This window comes from Falco rusticolus, chromosome 3 (genome assembly GCF_015220075.1).
Source record: "Falco rusticolus isolate bFalRus1 chromosome 3, bFalRus1.pri, whole genome shotgun sequence".
Classification (NCBI taxonomy): Eukaryota; Metazoa; Chordata; class Aves; order Falconiformes; family Falconidae; genus Falco; species Falco rusticolus.
Genome location: NC_051189.1, coordinates 10,146,805 through 10,166,924, shown reverse-complemented (window position 1 = coordinate 10,166,924; position 20,120 = coordinate 10,146,805).

The window sequence follows — 20,120 nt, the reverse complement described above, 5'->3', positions numbered from 1 at the left end:
CCAGACCCGTCTTAAGAAGTTACTGAATAACTAAGGGGAGAGCTGTGTTCCTTGAACCATTGTATCAAACCTAAACACAGTAATAAAAAGAAGAGAGCTCCTTTTCTTTTCTTGATGCAGTTAACAAAGACGTAAGAGAGTTGAAATAGCAGTGTCATTTAATTTTCTTGTCCTCTGGAAACTTACAGTATTTCAGTTCTCATAATTTTTCTTCTAGGGAAATATTCCAGATTTCTTCTACGTGTAAATTATTCGGCATTGCAATGATTGCAACTGCTATTAATACTCATTATCTACACTCATTTTGCAGTAGTGATGCTATTTTAAATCATTAGATGAATGGAACTATATAATACATACTTCGGCAACTTTCACTCATGGACTACAAGGTATATTTGGTTAGCTGATTTCACTATGGAAGATAAATGGCAGTAGATATACTCCCATTACCTATAGCTGTTACAGTGGACCCCATCATTTTTTTTATATTGTGTGCAACTGGAATCCAGTGGTGCCACATGGTAAGAGATACCATTCCTGCTATGGCTGATAGTCCAGACAATCACAGATATCACTGTTCTGTCATAAGTTTATGCTTAATGAGATAATTTTCCATCTTGGGAAAGAGGCAAAATATTTTTTTAAAACTTGCTACCCTGGATTTGCTTAGTTTTAAAGCAATTGCCTAAGAGGATAATCAGAACAGCTCCCAAAAGATGCTGGAGGCTTGAGGGCAGAGAGTGGATATTTAGGAATAAAAAATATTTTTATTTTTTATTAATTTCTTATTATTCAACATTTTGCAGTTTCTTTACTAACATGTATTTTTTTTAGGAAATCACTTTTAAGTTTTTAGAGCCTGACGCTTCCTGTAGATGTTCTTAAATACATGACCTGCTCTTAGGGAAGGGAAAAATAACACAGAAGGTTAAAAAAATGCCCTCAGTCTAAAACAAAGCTTCAAATTAGTCTGAAACGGTCACATCTATTTCAGGCTTCAAGTGCATAAGCAGTAATGCAATAGGTAGAGAAGCAGTGTGCATTACAGAGTGACAGCCTAATTCACCTTGGTTTTGGAAAGCCAGACTGAAAACACCACAGCCTTATCCTGGAGAAGATATCTGTGCTCTTCCTTATTAACATCTCTTTAGAAATCAGGTATGTGATAGGTAGTTACCCATGTAGCCCACTCTTCTCCCCACCTTCCCTGTCTGTGAGAGTTTGGGGGAGTTCTTGGTTTGCAGCCAAGTATCGTAGTCTGGCCAGGCAGTGTTATTGGAAGGAGAAAAAATGTGACACGGTTGCTCTGGTGTAACCATTAGTATAGCTGCTGATAAAACAGGGAGAGAAATAATGCTGGTGGGATGTAAAGCTTAAAAGCTTATGTTTTCATGTATTTGTAATAATACCAACTCTATTAAATTATCTGAAAGTATAAGGATTTATTAGACCTCTGTGTACAGTGCTGTTCCAGCTGGGTATTTTGGTAAGCTGCCTTTATGTAGATATCCGTACAACATAAGTTAATGCTCCACTAAGAAATAAAATGTTTGGGATTATCTTGGAACAACAAAGAGGCATCATGTGAATTACACTATGAATTACTGTCTATTGGTTTAATTAGTCTGGGCGGGTGGGGGGTGGGGAGTGCTAGGTTGCCGGAGAAGTATCAGGGAAACAGCCAGCGAGAGGATTTAAAAGCACTAGCTAAACTTAAGAGATGAGGGAAGCACAAAGGGTGGAGGCTTTCTCTGCTTTCTCCTATTCATTTTCTCTCTCCACTTGTAGACTCAGCAGGTTTTGGCACTTCTCCCTTAGTTATATTTCTACGATTCTCTGCTGATGGAGATCACTGACGTATTGTAAGAATAAAGTCTTTGCTGAGCACCTTCTCTTCACTCTGTAGCAATCCTTACCGGCAATTCTTTTGAAGAATCTATCAAGTGTAGTCTAAAAAAATTTTTCCTCCTACTTACCAGCTTCCCACTTTCTCCCCTTCTCTCGCTACTGCAGTAGTGACCTGACAGAGAGATGTCTCTGGGTTTTTATTTGCTTTTAATGCTTCCTTCTTGTTTTTGGTTTATTTTTCCCTTCAAAATCTTGATGGAAAGAACATGACCGCTTCCCCTTTGGGGAACAAAGATCACAATAAATCTGTTATTTTTCTCATGGAGTAAAAGAAGTCACTGAACTTACATGCTCCAATAACCTCTCTACTTTGTGTTTATCCTAGCAAGTACTGCTTCACATGGTAAAAAAAAAAAAAAAAAAAAAAAAAAGAAGGAAAATTAAAAAAGAATAAATATCCTAATCCTGTTCTGAATGAAACGGGGGGAAGTTGGGAAGTTTTGCTTTGGCTGGATGATTGAAGAACCAGGTCCTTACAAAAGCAGGACAAGGATCAGGTTGTGCAACACACTGTAGGAATTCATTACATCATCACTGATTTTAGTGTGGGAGAGGACAAGTTCAAAGTAGTATTAACAGGTGATTTTTCAAATTACCATTTTCTCTGATTTTCTCTTTGACTCAGCAGAGCCACTGCTGTGAACAAACAGGCAGGCAGAGAAGATGAAGGAGGAAAAAGTGCTTGAAGTAGATGACTGACAATGATTTTCATTTTTCTCTTCACAGGAAACACACACTTCGGATCCCTTTTCTGGTGAAAGGCCAATCTAAAGTTGGTACAGTGACTGCCCAAGCACAGAAATAAAGACTTCAGTTCTTATGAAGAAAGTTCAGTCCCCTCATCTTTCACACAGAGATCCCTGTATAAATACAGCCTTCCCCTTTATTGCTACCATTTTCTTTCTGCCACTAGCCTTTATGTAATGTTCCAAGTAAGTGTGGTAAAAATTTCGTAACTCAGCTGTCGCTCAGAATAAATACTGTCCTTCAAATCTGCATTTGTAAACATGTGGGGAGGGCTTCTCATACAAATAACTGATAAGAAATACTTGAGTCCTTACCTTTTGAAGGTGGTGGAGTAAGAACAGGGTGCATTCCGGGGAGCCAAGGTGTTTCGGGGAAGCTGTGTTTGGATGCCAAGCTCCATACCAAACTAGGCTTGCCCTAGCAGCTAATACTGGCTGCTGTAGGCACGGATCCAGCAAGGGCAATGCCTTTGTCCCCAGGCACTTGGCATTTGGTGTAGCCTTGGGAAAAGCAAGGCTGAGGCAGCTATGGACAGCAGCTTTAGAGTGGTGCTTTGCTTCACTCTCAATGGCTGCTGGAGATGGTGCAAAATGCCCCTTAGTCCCTATGGTCAATCTGTGCCTGGATCTGAAAGACATGGCAGACCCTGTGTGCTCTGATGGCCTAGTAACTAGTGAAATCTCCAAGTGATAATTTTTAATTGTGATTAAATTTTGTCCTGATCCCTCTAGCACATGTATCCTATGACTCAAACTGTTTGAGAAGCTCAGACTTCCTCCTGCACCTTCTCGGGTGCCAGGTCCCCATCTCCATCATCTAAACATCAAGCAGCCTCCTAACAGCTTCAATGAGAAGACATCAAGAAAGTAAAGAGGCTTTTGGAAAATTCAGGGACCACAAAAAAACCCCCCTAATATATTATCTTAATAAAACAAAGTATTTTTATTAAATTTCTATTATTCAATTTCATATTCAACTATATGCATATCCAGCTGCATTGAACCAGTACAGCTCATTAGACTTCAGAGCTTTGGTGGTCTTAAAACTTCTTAATATTTGACTCTCAATTTTTATATGTAATGAAGTTGCCACAAAGTTAACAAAATGCCCATAAACCAGAGGTCCCTTCTGCAGAAATTAGCTTAGTTTATCACATTGTATACTAAATCCATTTATTTGATTTTAAGATTATTTAAGAGGGATTTATTAGTGTTTCTAAGTTGCTTCAAACAGGCAAGACAAGCTGAAAGTGCCATGTGTACTTGTACCAACTAATCAGCAGAACAGTCATAGTATAAGTCATCAAGTCTGAGATAAACTATGATTACCTGTGAGCTCCCATTTAAAATTAATATCTGATGCACTGTAACTTGGAGGATTAATTTATGCAAGTTGAGTACTGTGTCCTGATATTGGTTGTATACATAATGTGAAAGTATTTGTAATAAAGGAGGATGTTGAAAAAAGCATTTCCATGTTTCTTAGTAAAAAGCTGGAGGGAGAAGTATGAAAAGCTATATCTTCTGAAGTATTCTAGAAGATGCTAACAGAAAAATGGAATTTTTCTTTTATAGAAAATTGAACCTTTAGAAATCTGGTTCTAATCTGAACTGAAATTGGTTTTATTTTAAAATTCCCCTCTGAACCCAAACTTGTGAAAGTTTTAATTATGAAAAAATAGAACATTTCGTTAACTATTTAAACCATTAGAAGATTCTAAATACGTACAATAGTGTGTGTTTGCATTTTGTGTTTATAAATATATATAATTTGTAATGAATATCCTGAATATTTGTGTAAAAATACTAACATAACCTCAACATTATAAATGTGCAATGACATTTATCAGCCCTAGAGTTATATATTAGACCTGAAACTATTTGTTTTTATGTTTCTTATAGGAGGAAATGGATGTTTTCGAAATGCTTCAACTTTGACAAGAGTGCATTTAAAGCAGTGATGAAAAACTCCTCTGGCCTTTCAGGGAGGCCTTAAAAATTTTATATTTCTCTTTTGAGAGGAGACAGGGTAAAAAACCTAAAGAACACATGTCAGAGCAAGAACCAAAGTTTGGCAGGAGAAGTGCTGAACTTGACACACTCAGTACCTCCCAGGAAACGGTTGGGAGCCCACTGAAGTCAATGGGAATTTTTGACTGGCTTCAATGGCATTGGATCAAACCCAAAAGGGCTCTATTCAGCAAAATATGTGGATTTTACTTGAGGCACGAGCTTAATGAGACTTTAGCAGGTACTTTATAAAGCCATACACACTTGCATTTTTTTTGAATGCACACTCATATTTTTTTTTAATTATTAAGATCCCTACCATGTGAATTGTTGCAATGTGGTAATAAAAATCTTGAAGCAGTCGGCTTTAGTTGTCTAAATACACAAAGAAATGAAAGTTTGAGAGGAGATGCTGGGCCACACTTCTCAAAGGAACCACAAAAAAGGCAACTATTTCAGAATGGGAAGTGAGAAAAAGCAGATGTTATAACCAGGGGATTTTCCAAGTTTTAAATATGAGGCAAAATTTACACTGTGGTAGGACAGAAAGATCAAAGTCAAAGGTGGTATAAAGCGGCATATCAGTGACTCAGATTAAAGGTTTGGTTCACAGGGTCCCTGCCCCAGAAGGGAAAAGTGGAAGAGCATTTACTAAAATCTTTGTTTCTTGATTCTAGTCACTCCTGTGCCAGCGCTCACTTTGCCTACAGTAAAGCTATTTGTAAGCAAGAAACAGATTATGTTTTTTTTTTTTAATTTTAACTACAGGATTAGAAGAACTGCTTAAGAAATTAAAATGCAGCCCTACAGATTTCAGCAGCTAGGAGCTATTGAAATAAGATGGAACTTTTCAACGAGAACATCTCCTTTTTTACATTAAAGAAAAGATAATCTTGGGGTGGGGGAAAGAAAAGTAGATGCAAAGGTGGTAATAAATCAAGATGGATTAGAATCTAAGTCTCATATCTGGATCTAGACTTCAGAATTCAATCCTTCATTGTATAGGTTGAAATCAGGTCTGAAGACACAGCATTTGATAAAGTTTGGATTTATTCTTAGCACTAGAATTGATATTATTCTGAAAGGGTATTTTTCATTAGCTCTTAGTAAGGGTGATCCTTTCAAGACTTTCAATAAATTGGGACCCTTAAATTGGTGTATTGTACTTCTGTTTTTATTTTAGCCATTTTACAGTGACTCAGTTATGTGGACCTGAGTTGCTGTCCTGATGCAGACATGTTTGATATGCAGTGAAAACATAATCACAAATATATACTAGGTTCCCTTAACACCACATGAGAGAGTCCTGTGAGTGTAGTCACCATGCTAGCATCCTGCTTATCTAGTAACCAAAACATTTGTGCAATTTTATCACAGCACTCACAATGAATCACTGGCCACCCCCAGGGATGTTTCCATCAGACGCATTGTCTTTTTCTGGACTGAGAGTCCAGCAGTGTGAAACCTGAGAAACAGCAAACCCTTAATAAGGGTAATCAGCAACCCCCTAATAAGGGTAATCAACAACCCCCTAATAAGGGTAATCAGCAAGCCCAGCCCTTGCAGGCCCAAGTTCTGAGGTCAGGTGACTCATGTAAAAGCTATCCAGGCCAGTCATGAGACAAAGTTTTTGTAGCCACATCAGCTTTCCAGCATTTACTGCAGCTCCCAAGTCTGGCTTGTGCTCATTGTGTTTGTTATTCATCAGATTTATTAATGCATTGTCCTGAGTTTTAAATTACAGCCCTTAGTGATGGTGTTCGTGCAGATGTCCCAGCGGCAGGCATCAGGGAAGTCTGAGGAGCAGCAATGAGCGTATACAGCCTCTGCTCTCTGCAGGGTACTGCTCGCTTAAAACAACTTTATTTTAAGATTAAAAACTTTCTATGAAGTTAGCTAGTTTCTCCCTTTTGTTTTCCATTTCACAAGCCCATACTGCCATTTTGGCACGGTCTTTTACCCTCAAGAAACAACCTGCCAGGCCGCTGTGGGGGCCGGGCCATTCTTCCAGGCTGGGTTTCTGCCTTGCTTTCTTTTACCTCAAACCATTTCCTAAACTTGAATGTTCTTGTTGAAAGGGTTGCTTTAAAGCATCTGCCAAGCTATTTACCTCAGGGATTCCAGATCAGGAATTTTAATCATGTTGATCATATCAGATTTCATTTAGGAAGAGCACTGGATGTTACTTCTTACTTCTGGATTGAACCATGCCTAAAGCATGACTGGCTTCATCTCTCTGTGTTTTCTCTCTGCTCTGTCTTTTGTCCTCTTCTCCTGCTTGTAGCTGCAAGGGAAGCATGACTGGTTGTGTGTTAGATGGTGACTTTACCACTCTCGGTCACAGTCCTCAGTGTTTACATTGTTGAGGAAACTGTGTGTACAGTACGAGGCTGGGAAAGCTCAGGCTTTCCCCTGCTGTAATCCCCCTGCTGTTCCTTTTCTGGGGGACCACAGTGACTTACACTGTTGCAGATGAATCACCACTGCCTGACCTTCAGAACCCTTTGAGTTATGTTTGTTTAGAGAGGCTGAATAAAACTAAGGATATCAATAGTTGCCCCGGGAAAAAATACTATAAGCAATAATAAATAACCGTTATCTGTTCCTCTCCTTAGGTCATACATATAAATCCGCACACTGTCAGTGGAAGTTCTGCACCAGATAAGGGTGAGTGGCATGTGGACTTTTGTGTTGAAAATAAATTAATTTGCAGATGTCTATTGGTGACACAAGGCAGTTTGGGCCTAATTAGGGCAGCTGCTTCTCTGTCCTTCACATACAAGAGAGCATGGCAGCCACGGTCTCAGGGCACAGTGACAGGCCACTGAACTAACCTCTCAGCTGTAGCTGGGCTTTCCAGAGCAACACTGAAGCACCAGGAGAGGGACACCAGGAGGTTTCCTATCCTGTGTGAGAGGAGAATGAGGATTTTCATCTCTGGGACCATGCAGTGGCAAATTTTGAAAGCACAGCAGTTACTAGTACTAGTTACTAGTGCTTTCTTTAATGAATCAGTGAATAATGGTCAAAGAAAAGCAGGAGATGAAGCAACAGATGTGTGGTGTCTTTCAGATAGTCATTATGTTGGATTTCCTGATCCCACAGAAATGTGACTTGGAAATTTTACCAAATCTCCTAATTGGTGCACTTTGGGGAAATAATGCTTCAGTTGAGCACAGCACAGAAAGAAGGAATGAGGAAGCTCTCAATGAGAACTCTTCTGAAGAAAGCTTTTACTGGGTTTTACCAATTTCATTGGCTCTGAGACGTGAGGTACAGGGAAATTTTCATCTACTGGAAGCAGACTTTTTGTGATCAAGACATTTTCTTGTCACATACTAAGTTTAAGGTATAAAAGATGCCACTGTTACAGACGATTGTATATTTACAAGGACTACCTGAGATTTGTTTTTAATTCACAGACTAAACCTGGGTCTGTTCTTCCTTGGTCCATCTGTACATTAAAACACTTCTATATCTGTGAGTGGTATCTTTTAGGGCTTAGGCTTTGTAAATGAAAATGATATTTGGACCTGGAATAGAGGACTGACGTCTGGATTTAGCTTAGATAACACTAAACCAGTCACAAAAATCACAGTCCCAAATAGTTAAAGTGTCCAAGACATTCATTATTTTAGCTGCAGTATTGGCTCTGAGTACACTGTTAGCCCTTACTGTTCTTGCCCAGCCTACCCCAGGGCTTTCCCCATGCTGACAATGGACCAGGACCTCATTTCAGGTTCTTCCTGAGATATGTCACAGATCACCATTTCAAATTGATTGGATTTCACAGAGTGATCCCTGGCCTGACTCGACTCATCCCCCTGATTTCAGTAGATGATCACTAGACCATTGATGGGACCTGTCTCTGTCACTACCCAGCCTTGCTTAGGTGCCACTGGCTGGTTCCTCCTTAGCAAGGACATAGCCAACATTGGGATCTTCTGAAGCTCCTGGCTTTTCCCCCTCTTCCTGCTCCCAGAAGGTCTCACTTTTTACTGACCCAAAGCCAGATGGTTTTGCGGAGTTTTCTGTGCTCACTGATATTCTCTGTCAGTCTCCAGAAAACTGAGTGGGCCTCACATTGAGATTTTGGTAAGAGCATCTTTATGATTATGAGCAGAAAGGCATAGATTTTGTTTAAATCTGCATGGCTCACTGAAATTTGTATCTTTTTAGCTAAAGAAAGCGTTGTGGCTTAACCCCACCGGTAACTGAGCACCACACAGCTGCTTGCTTACTCCTCTCTCACCCAGGGGGGTGGGGAAGAGAATCAGAAAGGAATGCAGAACTTGAAGTTGAGACAAGAACAGTTTAACAATTGAGATAAAACAAAACCAAAATAATAATAATAACAGTTATAATGAAAAGGAGGGAGAAGGGGAGAGGAATGAAATCTGAAGGGAGGGGAGAAAAGAAAACCAGCGACACATAATACAGCTGCTCACCACCTGTTGACCGATGCCCAGCCAGTCCCCGAGCAATGATCCACAGCCCTGGCCAACCCCCCCCAGTTTCTGTACTGAGCATGATGTCCCATGGTATGGAATATCCCTTTGGCTAGTTCAGGTCAGGTGTTCCGGCTGTGTCCACTCCCAATTTCCCGTGCCCCTCCAGCCCTCCCACCGGCAAGGCCTGAGAAACCAAGAAGTCCCTGACCACAGTGTTCCCACACCAAAGCCAAAAGGCAGACCTGCACTAGCCACCAAGAAGAAAATTAACTCTGTCCCAGCCGAAGCCAGGACAAGAAGAAAACAGAAACTAATGCAGAGTGATCTCAGAAGCTGAAATGACATTTAAACATGTTTTCCAGCCACAAGATTATCCTTCCTCATTACGTTCATACTACGGTACCATTTCAAAATCTGAAGCCAGCTTCAAAATGTCTTGGTTTTAGGAGTTTTGCACACGCTTGGTGTGCAGCTTTGAAGGGCACTTCCCTGCTCTCAGCTAAGGTTATAATGCAACCAAGAAACAGCGCATGTTCAAGCACAGAGACCAAAGAACAATTGTACTTCAAAGGAAGTCTGAAAAACAATCACCCTGCAAGCTCTGTAGCAACACTTACATGAAAACTGAGAAAAGCCCTTTCAGATTTTTCTTTCAGCACACTTAACAACATGGTTAAATATGGGACTGCCAAAACTAAATTAAGGAGTCTTGATGGTACTTATCTCACAAGGAACAGCTTGAAATTCACAGCACCTGGAGGCTGTTGTTTTCATGCTGTTTTGTAAATGACACCATGGGAAAGTGCTAAGTTATCTTCTAGAAATGGAGCTGTGGCAAGGAACTATTTGTAATTAGCTTGAAAAAATGTTATCAGCAGTAGGTGACTGGGTTTTTTTGCAGAGTAGGGTAACTTGGAATATACCTGCACTGCAGTCACAACGCAAACTGCTATCCAACAGTTAAATACCCTAGCTAGTGCTGGGATCAGTCTAACTGTAACCCAACTGTAGGCTAACTGTAGTTGCTTTTTTGGATGGTCAGTTACCCAGCCCACTGTTGACATGGTCTGCTTATTACCTGCTCATAAACCCCTGAATTTAAATGCTACTTCTCTGTCACAATAATTTTGTGACTGCAGTCCTTACTGTCCTTGGCCCACATTTGGTTCCCAAATGTACAAGTGCAATTCTACAATACATTAGCTGAAATCAATTAAGTCTTTCTCAGTTTATAGCAACTAAAAGCCAAATTTGACCAATATACTCTGCTGACTCTCTAAATGGCTGTATCTTTACTGATCAAATGTAGTGCTGCTCTGCTAGTTTAAGCCAACAGAGAATTTAGCTATGCATTGGAAAATCAATTGAGTGAAGCCTTCAAACAATCTGAGCTAACCTCTCATCTTGACAAGCACATGGAAACATGTATCAGCACTATTATAACAATCATGAAAAAGTATGAAAGTGGATCTGAAGCTACGTCTGTTGTATATGTACACTATTACTTTGGGAACAGAGAAGAATCTTTGTATAAGAACACATTCTTCTATGCAAATTCATTCCAGGGACTATCATATGAAAAGGATCTATCACACTATGATGTGTCTCTCTGATGTGACAGCTTTGAGATTCTGGATTAATCAGACCTCTTTGACTCCTTTTTGCTGAACGATTAACACACAACAGAGGAATATTTAGAAGTCTGAGAACAGACATATAGGAATAGGAATATGTAGGCCTACTTGGGAAGGAGGAGTATGGATACTCCCATTTTAAAGATGGCAAATGTCTTGCCAGAGGCAGATGTCTTAGATTAAAGGGAAAGTTAGGGAGTCTGCTCAGATTTAAATTAAGAGTAGCTATAGTGAATTGCAAAGTCATTGAGTGCAATATCAGGCTCAGAATCTCCAATTACCTCGCACCATCACTCAAAGACTGGTGTCTTATTCAGTAAAGCCCATCACCATCCTTGTATTTTCAGCTAGCTGCTTCCATCCTTAACTCATATGCTAATTTTTAGTGTTCTTGTAATGAAGCTCACATCTTTTCTTCTTACTGAGAGTAAAAGAAGAAATATTTTTACTTTGGAGAGTGTATGACAACAATGCTTTGGTTGATTGTATTTCAGGAAGGGGTTGAGAAAGCCTTGAGAGGCTTTTGCTATAGTGCTCTCTGAGATTAGATTTACTGTATTCTCCTGACTACAGTGGTATAATTAGATAGATATTTATTATACAGAGACACAAGCAAAACCCAAATTCAACAGAATAAAGACTTCTGCTAGTCATTGCCTAGCTCATCATCTGTTTCTTAGCTACCTCCCTGGAGTTCTGCTTCTCCAAATAACTGTGTGCAACTAAACTGACTCTTAGGGTGCAGAGAATGAGGATGGTATAGGACAAAGATGGCTCGCTTGGGTGGCTTAGGTTCTGGGCAAAGGTCCTATAGTGGTAACTAGAGGTCCTTGTGTAATTTCTGTAGCCAAAGGCTGCCAACTACAACATGGGCATCCAGTGGTTTGTTCTTTCCTTCTTTCCTCCTGCCAGGGTTACAGTGTCAGCTGATGAAGTGGTAATTATGTACATAACTAGGTCTTCATATTCACCCTTCTATGGCCTATTTCTGTATCTGATTAAGTCAAAGAGAAAGTTTCCACTGTATTCAATGATGCAGAATAAAGATTTAGGTGGGGGTTTTGGCGTGTATTTTTTGCTGTATTTTTAAAAAAATATACATAACAGAGAGGTCAGTCTTCAGATGTGCCATGTCAGAGCAAGGTTCCCCTCTTTTTTCCTTTCTTGAAGTGTTACAATAAAGCTGACAAGTCAAGGATGAGTATTTCCTTCCAGCCTATCCAGCCATATCCAGTCACATCAGATTGTAAAGTATGTGAAACAGAAAATGGTTATAGAGATGAGTAAACTGATAACGTGATTAGAGCATACATTTCTCAAAGAACAGCTGGTGACTTTCATACAGAGTCCCCTCCATGCTGTGAAACAGCAAAACAACACATTCCAACAGTTAAGATAAAGCTAAGGACTTCCAGAATGGCAGCCTATATAATGTATTCAAAGGCTCTTGCTGCTTCAGAAAATCCTGTGTGATCAAAACCTTCCTCTCTCCCTTCTCTCCCTTCTGGTTGTAGTTTAACACTTTCTAAAAGCAAATTACATGGTAACAAGATTTGTGGAAAAGATTGAGAAGAATATACAAGTAAAGTCTGGGCCATTTGACAGATGGACCTGAGGGTCACTTATTTTTTAGAAAGAAAAAAACCCAGCAAAAAAAGGTTATTTAGATTCTCAGTTCCAAATAAAATCAATTTTGTGGAAGTTAGGCACTTAAATTCCAGTAAAACTGCAGGTCACAGAAAATATCTAGGGCAGATGGCGAATCTTGCTTTTCTCTCCCAGCTCTGCAACTCCTTGTTGCTCACTTATTTTCTTATTGCAGCATCCCACACCTCCAGCATCTGTACTGGTTTTGCATCTCAATTTATGCTTTTCTTACTTGATTCTATGAAGCCTGCTTCTCTTTCCATCTCTCTGGTGCCTGAGTTGCTCTGTCACTGCAGCAGGTACTACATCATGCCAGACACAATTCCAGGGAAAGTCCCATTCATCCCTCAGGGCTCTATGGTGATCTGAGCAGAGAAGACCTGAGCAGAGAAGTGTTTTGCTAATAACCCACTGAGTGGATACAGACTGAAGTATTCAGAGGCTTATAAACTAGTTTGAGTGGATGTTCATCAGAATAAAAAACCAGTACCGGGAAGATCCATCTGCCAAACCTGAAGCTCCTGCTCAAAAGCACAGAGGAGCCCTAGGAAATACTCTTACAGTGCTCTAACATGGGTTTTCCTCGATATTGACTTATTTCTGAGGAAACTGGTCATTTACTTCTGAAAAACAAGAACGTGAAATACTTCAGTCTAAACAGGTAATGTTTGGAAGACATGTAAAGAATTGTAGGAGAGCCTTACAGTAGAAAGGATAGAAAAAATGCTTCAGTCCTTGCTTTGCAGAGAGGAAAATCTTGATACTATGATGTTTTATGATTTCCGTAAGTTCTTCGTGTGGTTTTTTTGTGGTTTTTTTTTTCTTTGTTTGTTTGTTTTTTCTCTTTTTTTCTTTTAGTATTTGTTACACATTAAGAAAACAGAATGTGGGGACTACCTGCCACCCAGTTCACAGACACATGTGTGAACACGCACATTTTGTATAAAAGTAAATACATCTGTGGAGATCTACATATGTACACATATATATGTATATTCAAAGTAGTTTCTGTAGCAAGGTATAATTGTTTGGGATAGTGTTCTGTCTTACCAGAAGGAAACTCATTTGTCTTAGCTGTGTCTGCAGACAGCAGTCTTTTTAACGAAGTAAATGCATCTCTCACAACAGATTAAAGTCAAATATGATACTCAAGAGCCTCATTCTCTGCTAACAGTTGAGCTTTCCAACGTGAAGCAATTTCCGTAACACTGGCATGTACAGTAAACTCCTTCTTTGAAGTTAGCTCTAGTTGAACATTAGAGCAATAGGAATATTTTGTGTTTTAAATGTTCTTATCAATATGTTCACTGTCTGACAGGAAAATAATACTGGTAAAATCAGAATACTATGTCAGCCTGAAAAATGCTTACATCCTTGCTTTGAACGAATAGAAGAGAAACACGTGAAATACCCATTTCATTATGTTATTTTTTTCCAGCTTTCTTAGCTAGTTCCTACAGTTCTGTTGTTGCTGTTGCTTTCTTACAGAATATTAACAAACAGAGCAAGAAATTTAATAGTGTTAATAGGTTGTGGTGCTGTTCTACATAAATACATTTTCTGGTCTTTCTGCGATGAAGTATTCACCAGCGAATTCAAAGGAGGTCTCAATTTTGTGGTTATCCGTGTTTTGTAAGAACTGTCTTTGGATTAATGGTCAGCTCAAAAGCTTTTCAAAACTTTCAATGGACTGTTGGGACTCTCTTGTCTGATCTCTTACTCTCCCGAGCCAGAAAATATTCACCTGGTGCTATGTACAATGCTATAGGATGAAAAACACATTCTTCTACGCCAAATGTGATTTAAATTAATTTAAGCCCCATTTATATATTAATGCTGGCCAAAACATAATTGTTCTAAGTGTGTGTATGGGTCAGCAGCTCTTCACTTCTGCCAGTTCAGCTGGAATCCCATCAGAACTTCTGACAGATATTTCTGTCTTCTACAATGAGCCCTCAGAAACCTCCACAGGGACACGCAGGACTGTAGCATGTGCACCTCCCTTCCCATCATAAGGCCCCGAAGAAAGTGCTTACTGTCAATCACCTGTGAGTGAGTGACAGAAAAGTCTTTGTGGCACAGGATCTGAGCAGAAGCCATTTCTGATAACCCACAACCCCTTGTTGTGCTGCTTGTGTTTACTGGGGGCGGATGGACCCCGACCTTTTGAAGGAACACCAAAGTGAGGAATGGCAGTCCACCAAGTTATTCAAGATATTCAGGTGGGGTTCTGGAAAAAAAAAAAAAAAAGAAAAGCAATTCTTGACTCAGTTTGAAATGTTATTAATTACTTCTAAAATTAACATGTTTTTTTCTGGGAAAGAGGGTAGAGGAAAGTGTTTTTCTTTTACTTATCAGCATAAATGGCATGGTTCTAGCTACAATATGTAATTAATGTTGTCCAAAGCAAATCTTTCATTTAGAATGGAATAGTATCAGTGATATTATTAACTAAAAAACCTCTGTGCCACTCGATTGAAAAAATGCAGATGCCTTGAAACTGAGTGTACATATGATTTCATTCCAAAATTTACTTGAGAATTTGTTTTGTTTTGTTTTTCAAGATACTCATCCTCATTTTAAAATTACATCAGTTGGATTATTATTCCTATTTTAAGTTCCAATATGCAGAACTGTGATGAAAATTTTATTTTCCAAAGATCTTGGAGGTAACTGTTATTAATTTTCCCCCAGTGGAATATTGCTTTTAAAAAACAAACAAAAATATTTTTACGAGTTTTCAGTTATGCAAGCAGATTTCCAAATTGTTCTACCTCTGTTCCATTAGTTGAGTCAGTTAGTCTGTAAGTCAGTATTTTTTTGATTTTTAAATGAATAAATAACAAGTTGGTTTGCCCTCCGTTTATTCTCTCCCCCAATATCTTTGTGTACATACCATGTGAGCCAGTAGGAACAGAACAGCATTTCTATACTGACAATGAATGAAACTTACAAATTCCTTTTGTCTGAAGTAATACTCATAGATAGATACAAGGAAAATGTTTTGCCTGGACTTTCTGCTATATAATAGGATTCTTTTGGGCAAAGAAATACTTTTCATATTTTCTATAACTTTAAAATTTTATTTGTTCACCTCCTCTTTTAAAAACCACATATTTTGCTTACTAATATTTTATATTTAGTCACTGCCTTTGTTTCCAGTTGACAAAGGTGGTCTGAAAAAATGGAAGTAATTTCTTCAAGTAGAAGACTCTTTGCTCTAGTGATCTGAGTCATACACATTTGCTACAGGACAGGAAGAGCAATTGAAAACCAGCTCTTTAACCTACTGGTGGTAGAAATTGATGAGAACAAAGAAATTAGTTTGAATTTCATATTTTGAGAGCTTGCACAATCAAAACACAAAGGGCAGCTGGTTGTTGACAGGCAGGTAATAATCCATATTCTTCAAACCTCATGTTTTGCTTCCCATCACATCTGTGCTTGGAAGAAGAAAGTAGGAAAAAATTAAGAGTTTGTGGGAAATCATGGAGTAAAAAGAAGGGAGGATAGTTCTGTAGGAAATTAGGCTTTCATTACCCATGGACAATTCTCCAAGCAGCTGCAACCTCAGTTGAAGTGTTGTCTCTTTGCTAGTGCTTCCTCCCTCTACCTGAGAAATGTCTTGTGTGCTTTAGTGTTCTTTCTATTAGAACATGTTGTTTTGGGATCTTTTTTTTGAAGGAACTTCTCTCAAAAGGCCACCTGACTATCACTAAACCAACCGAGTCAAATAATTTAGTATGGGAGGAAGCAGTAAATTTTAGGGGCTGTGGATTCCATTTGGGTATATGTTATGGGAAATCTGTAAATATTAGGATATCATGAGGATACCAACCCACACGATTATAAGAGCTGCAACGAGACAGTTACAAGTAATGCAGAGCATAGTCTAATTTCTTACTTAGAAATGGAAATTTACAGTGTGAAATCTCTTTATTCATAACAGCTGCAATTTTTGTTTGTTTGTTTTTGTATACAGCTATTACTATTTCTTATAAATGTCATCTTGATTTTTGATCTTTTAATAATTTGCTCAAAGAAGGGGAAAATGTTCAATGGAAGATTGTTCTTTGTAACTGTATGAACAAAATCTTGGATTCTTGGATCTTATCATCATATCCTCCTGGATCTTGCCCCCTTACTGGAATCTACAATCTGTGTGTTTAACATTGTGTATCAGCCATAGGATCACTTACATTTTAAGGTGAAAAAATATATGGAGTATCAATAGAATATTAAACATTTCTTGAAAGCTGGGTGTAATAAGTGCTGGCTAAGTGTCCAAATAGCATATTTAGTCTTTTTCTCACTTTCATTTGTATTAGTTTCTTGGTAGAGTTTGGTAGGGCTTTTGTTGTTGTTGTTCCTAAATCAGTTTCAGAAATGTCAAGGAAAGAAAATAAAACTAAAAAATAAAACTTGTAATCAAGCTCTATTCAATTTCTTAGGGAAAAAAGATGGTTTTAATATGTGCAATGTTTGGCCTTTTATCAAAATATTTAGATTTTTAATTCTTGGCTTGCTTAGAAGTTAAAATGTCTATTGGTGAAATATTTCTTTAGTAGCAGTCACTGCTATGCAGTATACGCAGACAAATTTATGCAAAAAAGATTAATCTTAAGACTGCTTCTAAGAGTAGTTTAAACCCCTGTAGTCATGACAAGAAGTAAAATCAGCACCGCTTGATTTAGAGAACCCCTGCCTCCCTCTTCAGTTATTTGAATTTTCTTTGTGAGCAAGATTTTTTTGACCTATTGGATAGAAAGGAACACTAATTTTGATGAAAGATATGGGTTTCTGAAGTCAAATATTTTAACATTGTTTTGTCACTGTAAACGTGAGATTTTAGTTCACACTGAGAGACAATAGTTGAACTTTTTATAGTGATACCTGTAAAGAATAGAGAAACCTATAGCAAGCCAGAAGGTTTATAGACTATGATATGGACAGATGCAATTAAAATATATTTCAAAATTAATTGGTTATGCAGAATGAGCATATGGTTTCCTTTCCAGACAGCATGTGCAAGTTAAGACCTTTTTTTTGTCATAAAGTACAGCTTTTATTTGATCTCAGGGTGTTTTTTTTTTTTTTTTAATTTATTTATTTTGTTTTGTCATTGATATTGCTTTTTGTTGGCTTCAGTATGTGAAACACCTGGTCAGTCACGAGCATCTGTTCACGATGTCAGCTACTCTGCGATGGCACATTGGCTACCAGTGGCTGTTCTGGTCAGGTTGGGCTGAAGTGAGTGGGCCACCTCATCTTGTCATGGCTCCTACAGGAGGAAAGGGAAGGTGCTGTGATCCTTGAGGTGTGCAGGTGAAAGGTAAGTTCTGTAAATGACACAGAAGTTGGATGGTCTCTCCTCTGGTTCGTATGCAGCTGTCTCCCATTTGTTCTTCACTGATGCCTGCAGATTACCTTCAGTTTTGAACCACGGGATTTCCAATGCCACATGTCTTTCTGGCAGATACAAGCTTATGTAATCCCGAGAGAAAATATTTAGGTTCTTTTTTTACCAGAAATAATAAACTTGGCTTTTTCGTTTTCCCCTTCATATGTAATACTGATGTTGATTGGCATAGCAAAAGTAAATTAGATTGTTGCAAACTTAAAATAGAATTGCACTAAGCTGTGGCTAATAACAGTTCAGTGCTGAAGTTATTTAGTATCAATTACTATGAATTGTGGCATGAAGGGAAAGTATAGTGTAGAAAGGTGGAAAAACAGATTCATCCCATCTCTAATTAGATAATGACAATAGGGGAAAAAGTGAAAGAAGTGTATTAAAAACAGTTCTGTAAGGTTGCAGGATTTCCATGTCAGTATCTTGAGCATCCACATAGTGATCCAGAGGGATCCAGTTTTCTTACACTGAGGTGATCATGGGGTTGTTGCTACGGTATTATTATTTGAATTTGCTCACTTGTGCTTCTCTGAAGCTGTGGAATTGGCTTATCCCTGCTATCTGAACAAATATTGGGCTGTCATGCAGCAATGAAAAGCAAAATGCTGTGACTGTAAACATTTTAATTGACATTTTTGTCTCCAATAAAAATTGTTTTCTCATTACACTAGTCTAAATCTTCAGTATCTCCATGGGTTACTTCCACTTTGATCACTGAACTGAAACCCAGATTTTTTCACAGATACCTTCTGTCCTACTGTGTACATCTTTTATTTTATTTTGGGTTTGTTTCTACATTTGGGAAAATTTCAGAAAGTGTTGAACTAAAAGGTACTGGTTCCGTGTGTTAGAATTCTACTAAAAATAGCTGTCTTCCAACTAGATTAAGATTTAAGCTCAACCTTGTATCACTCCATAGAATACATGGTGGCGTTCTCCCTGGGAGCAATTAGCCTTGTTTTAGCTGTTGGTCATAAGACACATCTCAGGGTTTTTTTTTTTGCATTTTACTGCCAGTTAGGTTGAAAAAAGGTAGACTATTCTAGCAGTAGAAGCCACTGTTAGCTGAAGGGTATTAGGTGTGTGCTGAAAGGCAGTGGATCAAACTTCCAGCTTCCAGTGTGCCTTTCCATATTCACATGTCACCGTTCAAATGCATGACTGGTGCCACCCTGACCCCTGCCATTTGGGTTACTGTAGCTTGCCATCGTGCCAGTAGTGGGGTGTCATCCTCTGTCGTAGCTTGTGCTGCAAAAGAAAGGGGGTGTCTTCCAGTGGGTTTCCTAGTGACTCCATACAGAGGGTGGGAGATGAGATTCACAAGCCTCAGGCTTCCTTCTGGGACAGTGTGTTCTAGGAGCATAGGCTTTTCTGCTTCTTTTTTTTCCTTTCCATGTAATCTGCCCCTGTTACAGACACTTTCTCATAGTTCCTTTCTCAGATCTGCCTCCATTCCTTGCCATTCACATTCGATTGATGTGAAATGGCAGCCAAGAAAAAGCAGTTCCCAGGCTTTATTCTGCTCTTTGTGTGATGACAACCATCAAGTACTTTCTGTAAGTGCTTTTAAATTCCTGACCATTTCTTATAAATATATGTCAAACAGACCCGTACTAGGATGTTCATACCATAACTTTCCTTGTGTCACTTTCATGTGATTTAGTGAAATGAAACATGAATAACATAACTTGTGCACATACTGAACTCTCAGGGACATTCCTTGAAAATCGATTTCAGATAAATCAATACCAGCTTTAGTGAGAGTTTATTATTTTGTTTTGGGAGTAACATCTTTTGTGTGTTGGTACAAAGTCTTTTGCTTATTTATCAAGATGCTGGAAAAACATTAAGTCTTTCTTATGATGACTGACTACTGCTTTGCACTTGCTTCATCTCATGCTGGGATATGCTAAATCTATTTTGTCATCTATTGCTTTTTGGTCCATGTTCTATTCATATAGGACTGGTCAATTCTCTCAAGAGTGCTTAGAATAGGATAGAATAGAATAGAATAGAATAGAATAGAATAGAATAGAATAGAATAGAATAGAATAGAAATTAATATTTTGAGTTGGAAGAGACCTACAATGATCACCTAGTCCAACTGCCTGACTATTTCAGGGCTGACCAAAAGATAAAGCATGTTATTAAGGGCATTGTCCAAAGGCCTCTTCAACACTGACATACTTGGGGCATTGACCACCTCTCTGGGAAGCTTCTTCCAGTGTTTGACCACCCTCTTGGTAAAGAATTGCTTCCTAATGTCCAGTCTAAACACCCACTGGTGCAGCTTTGAACCATTCCCACATGT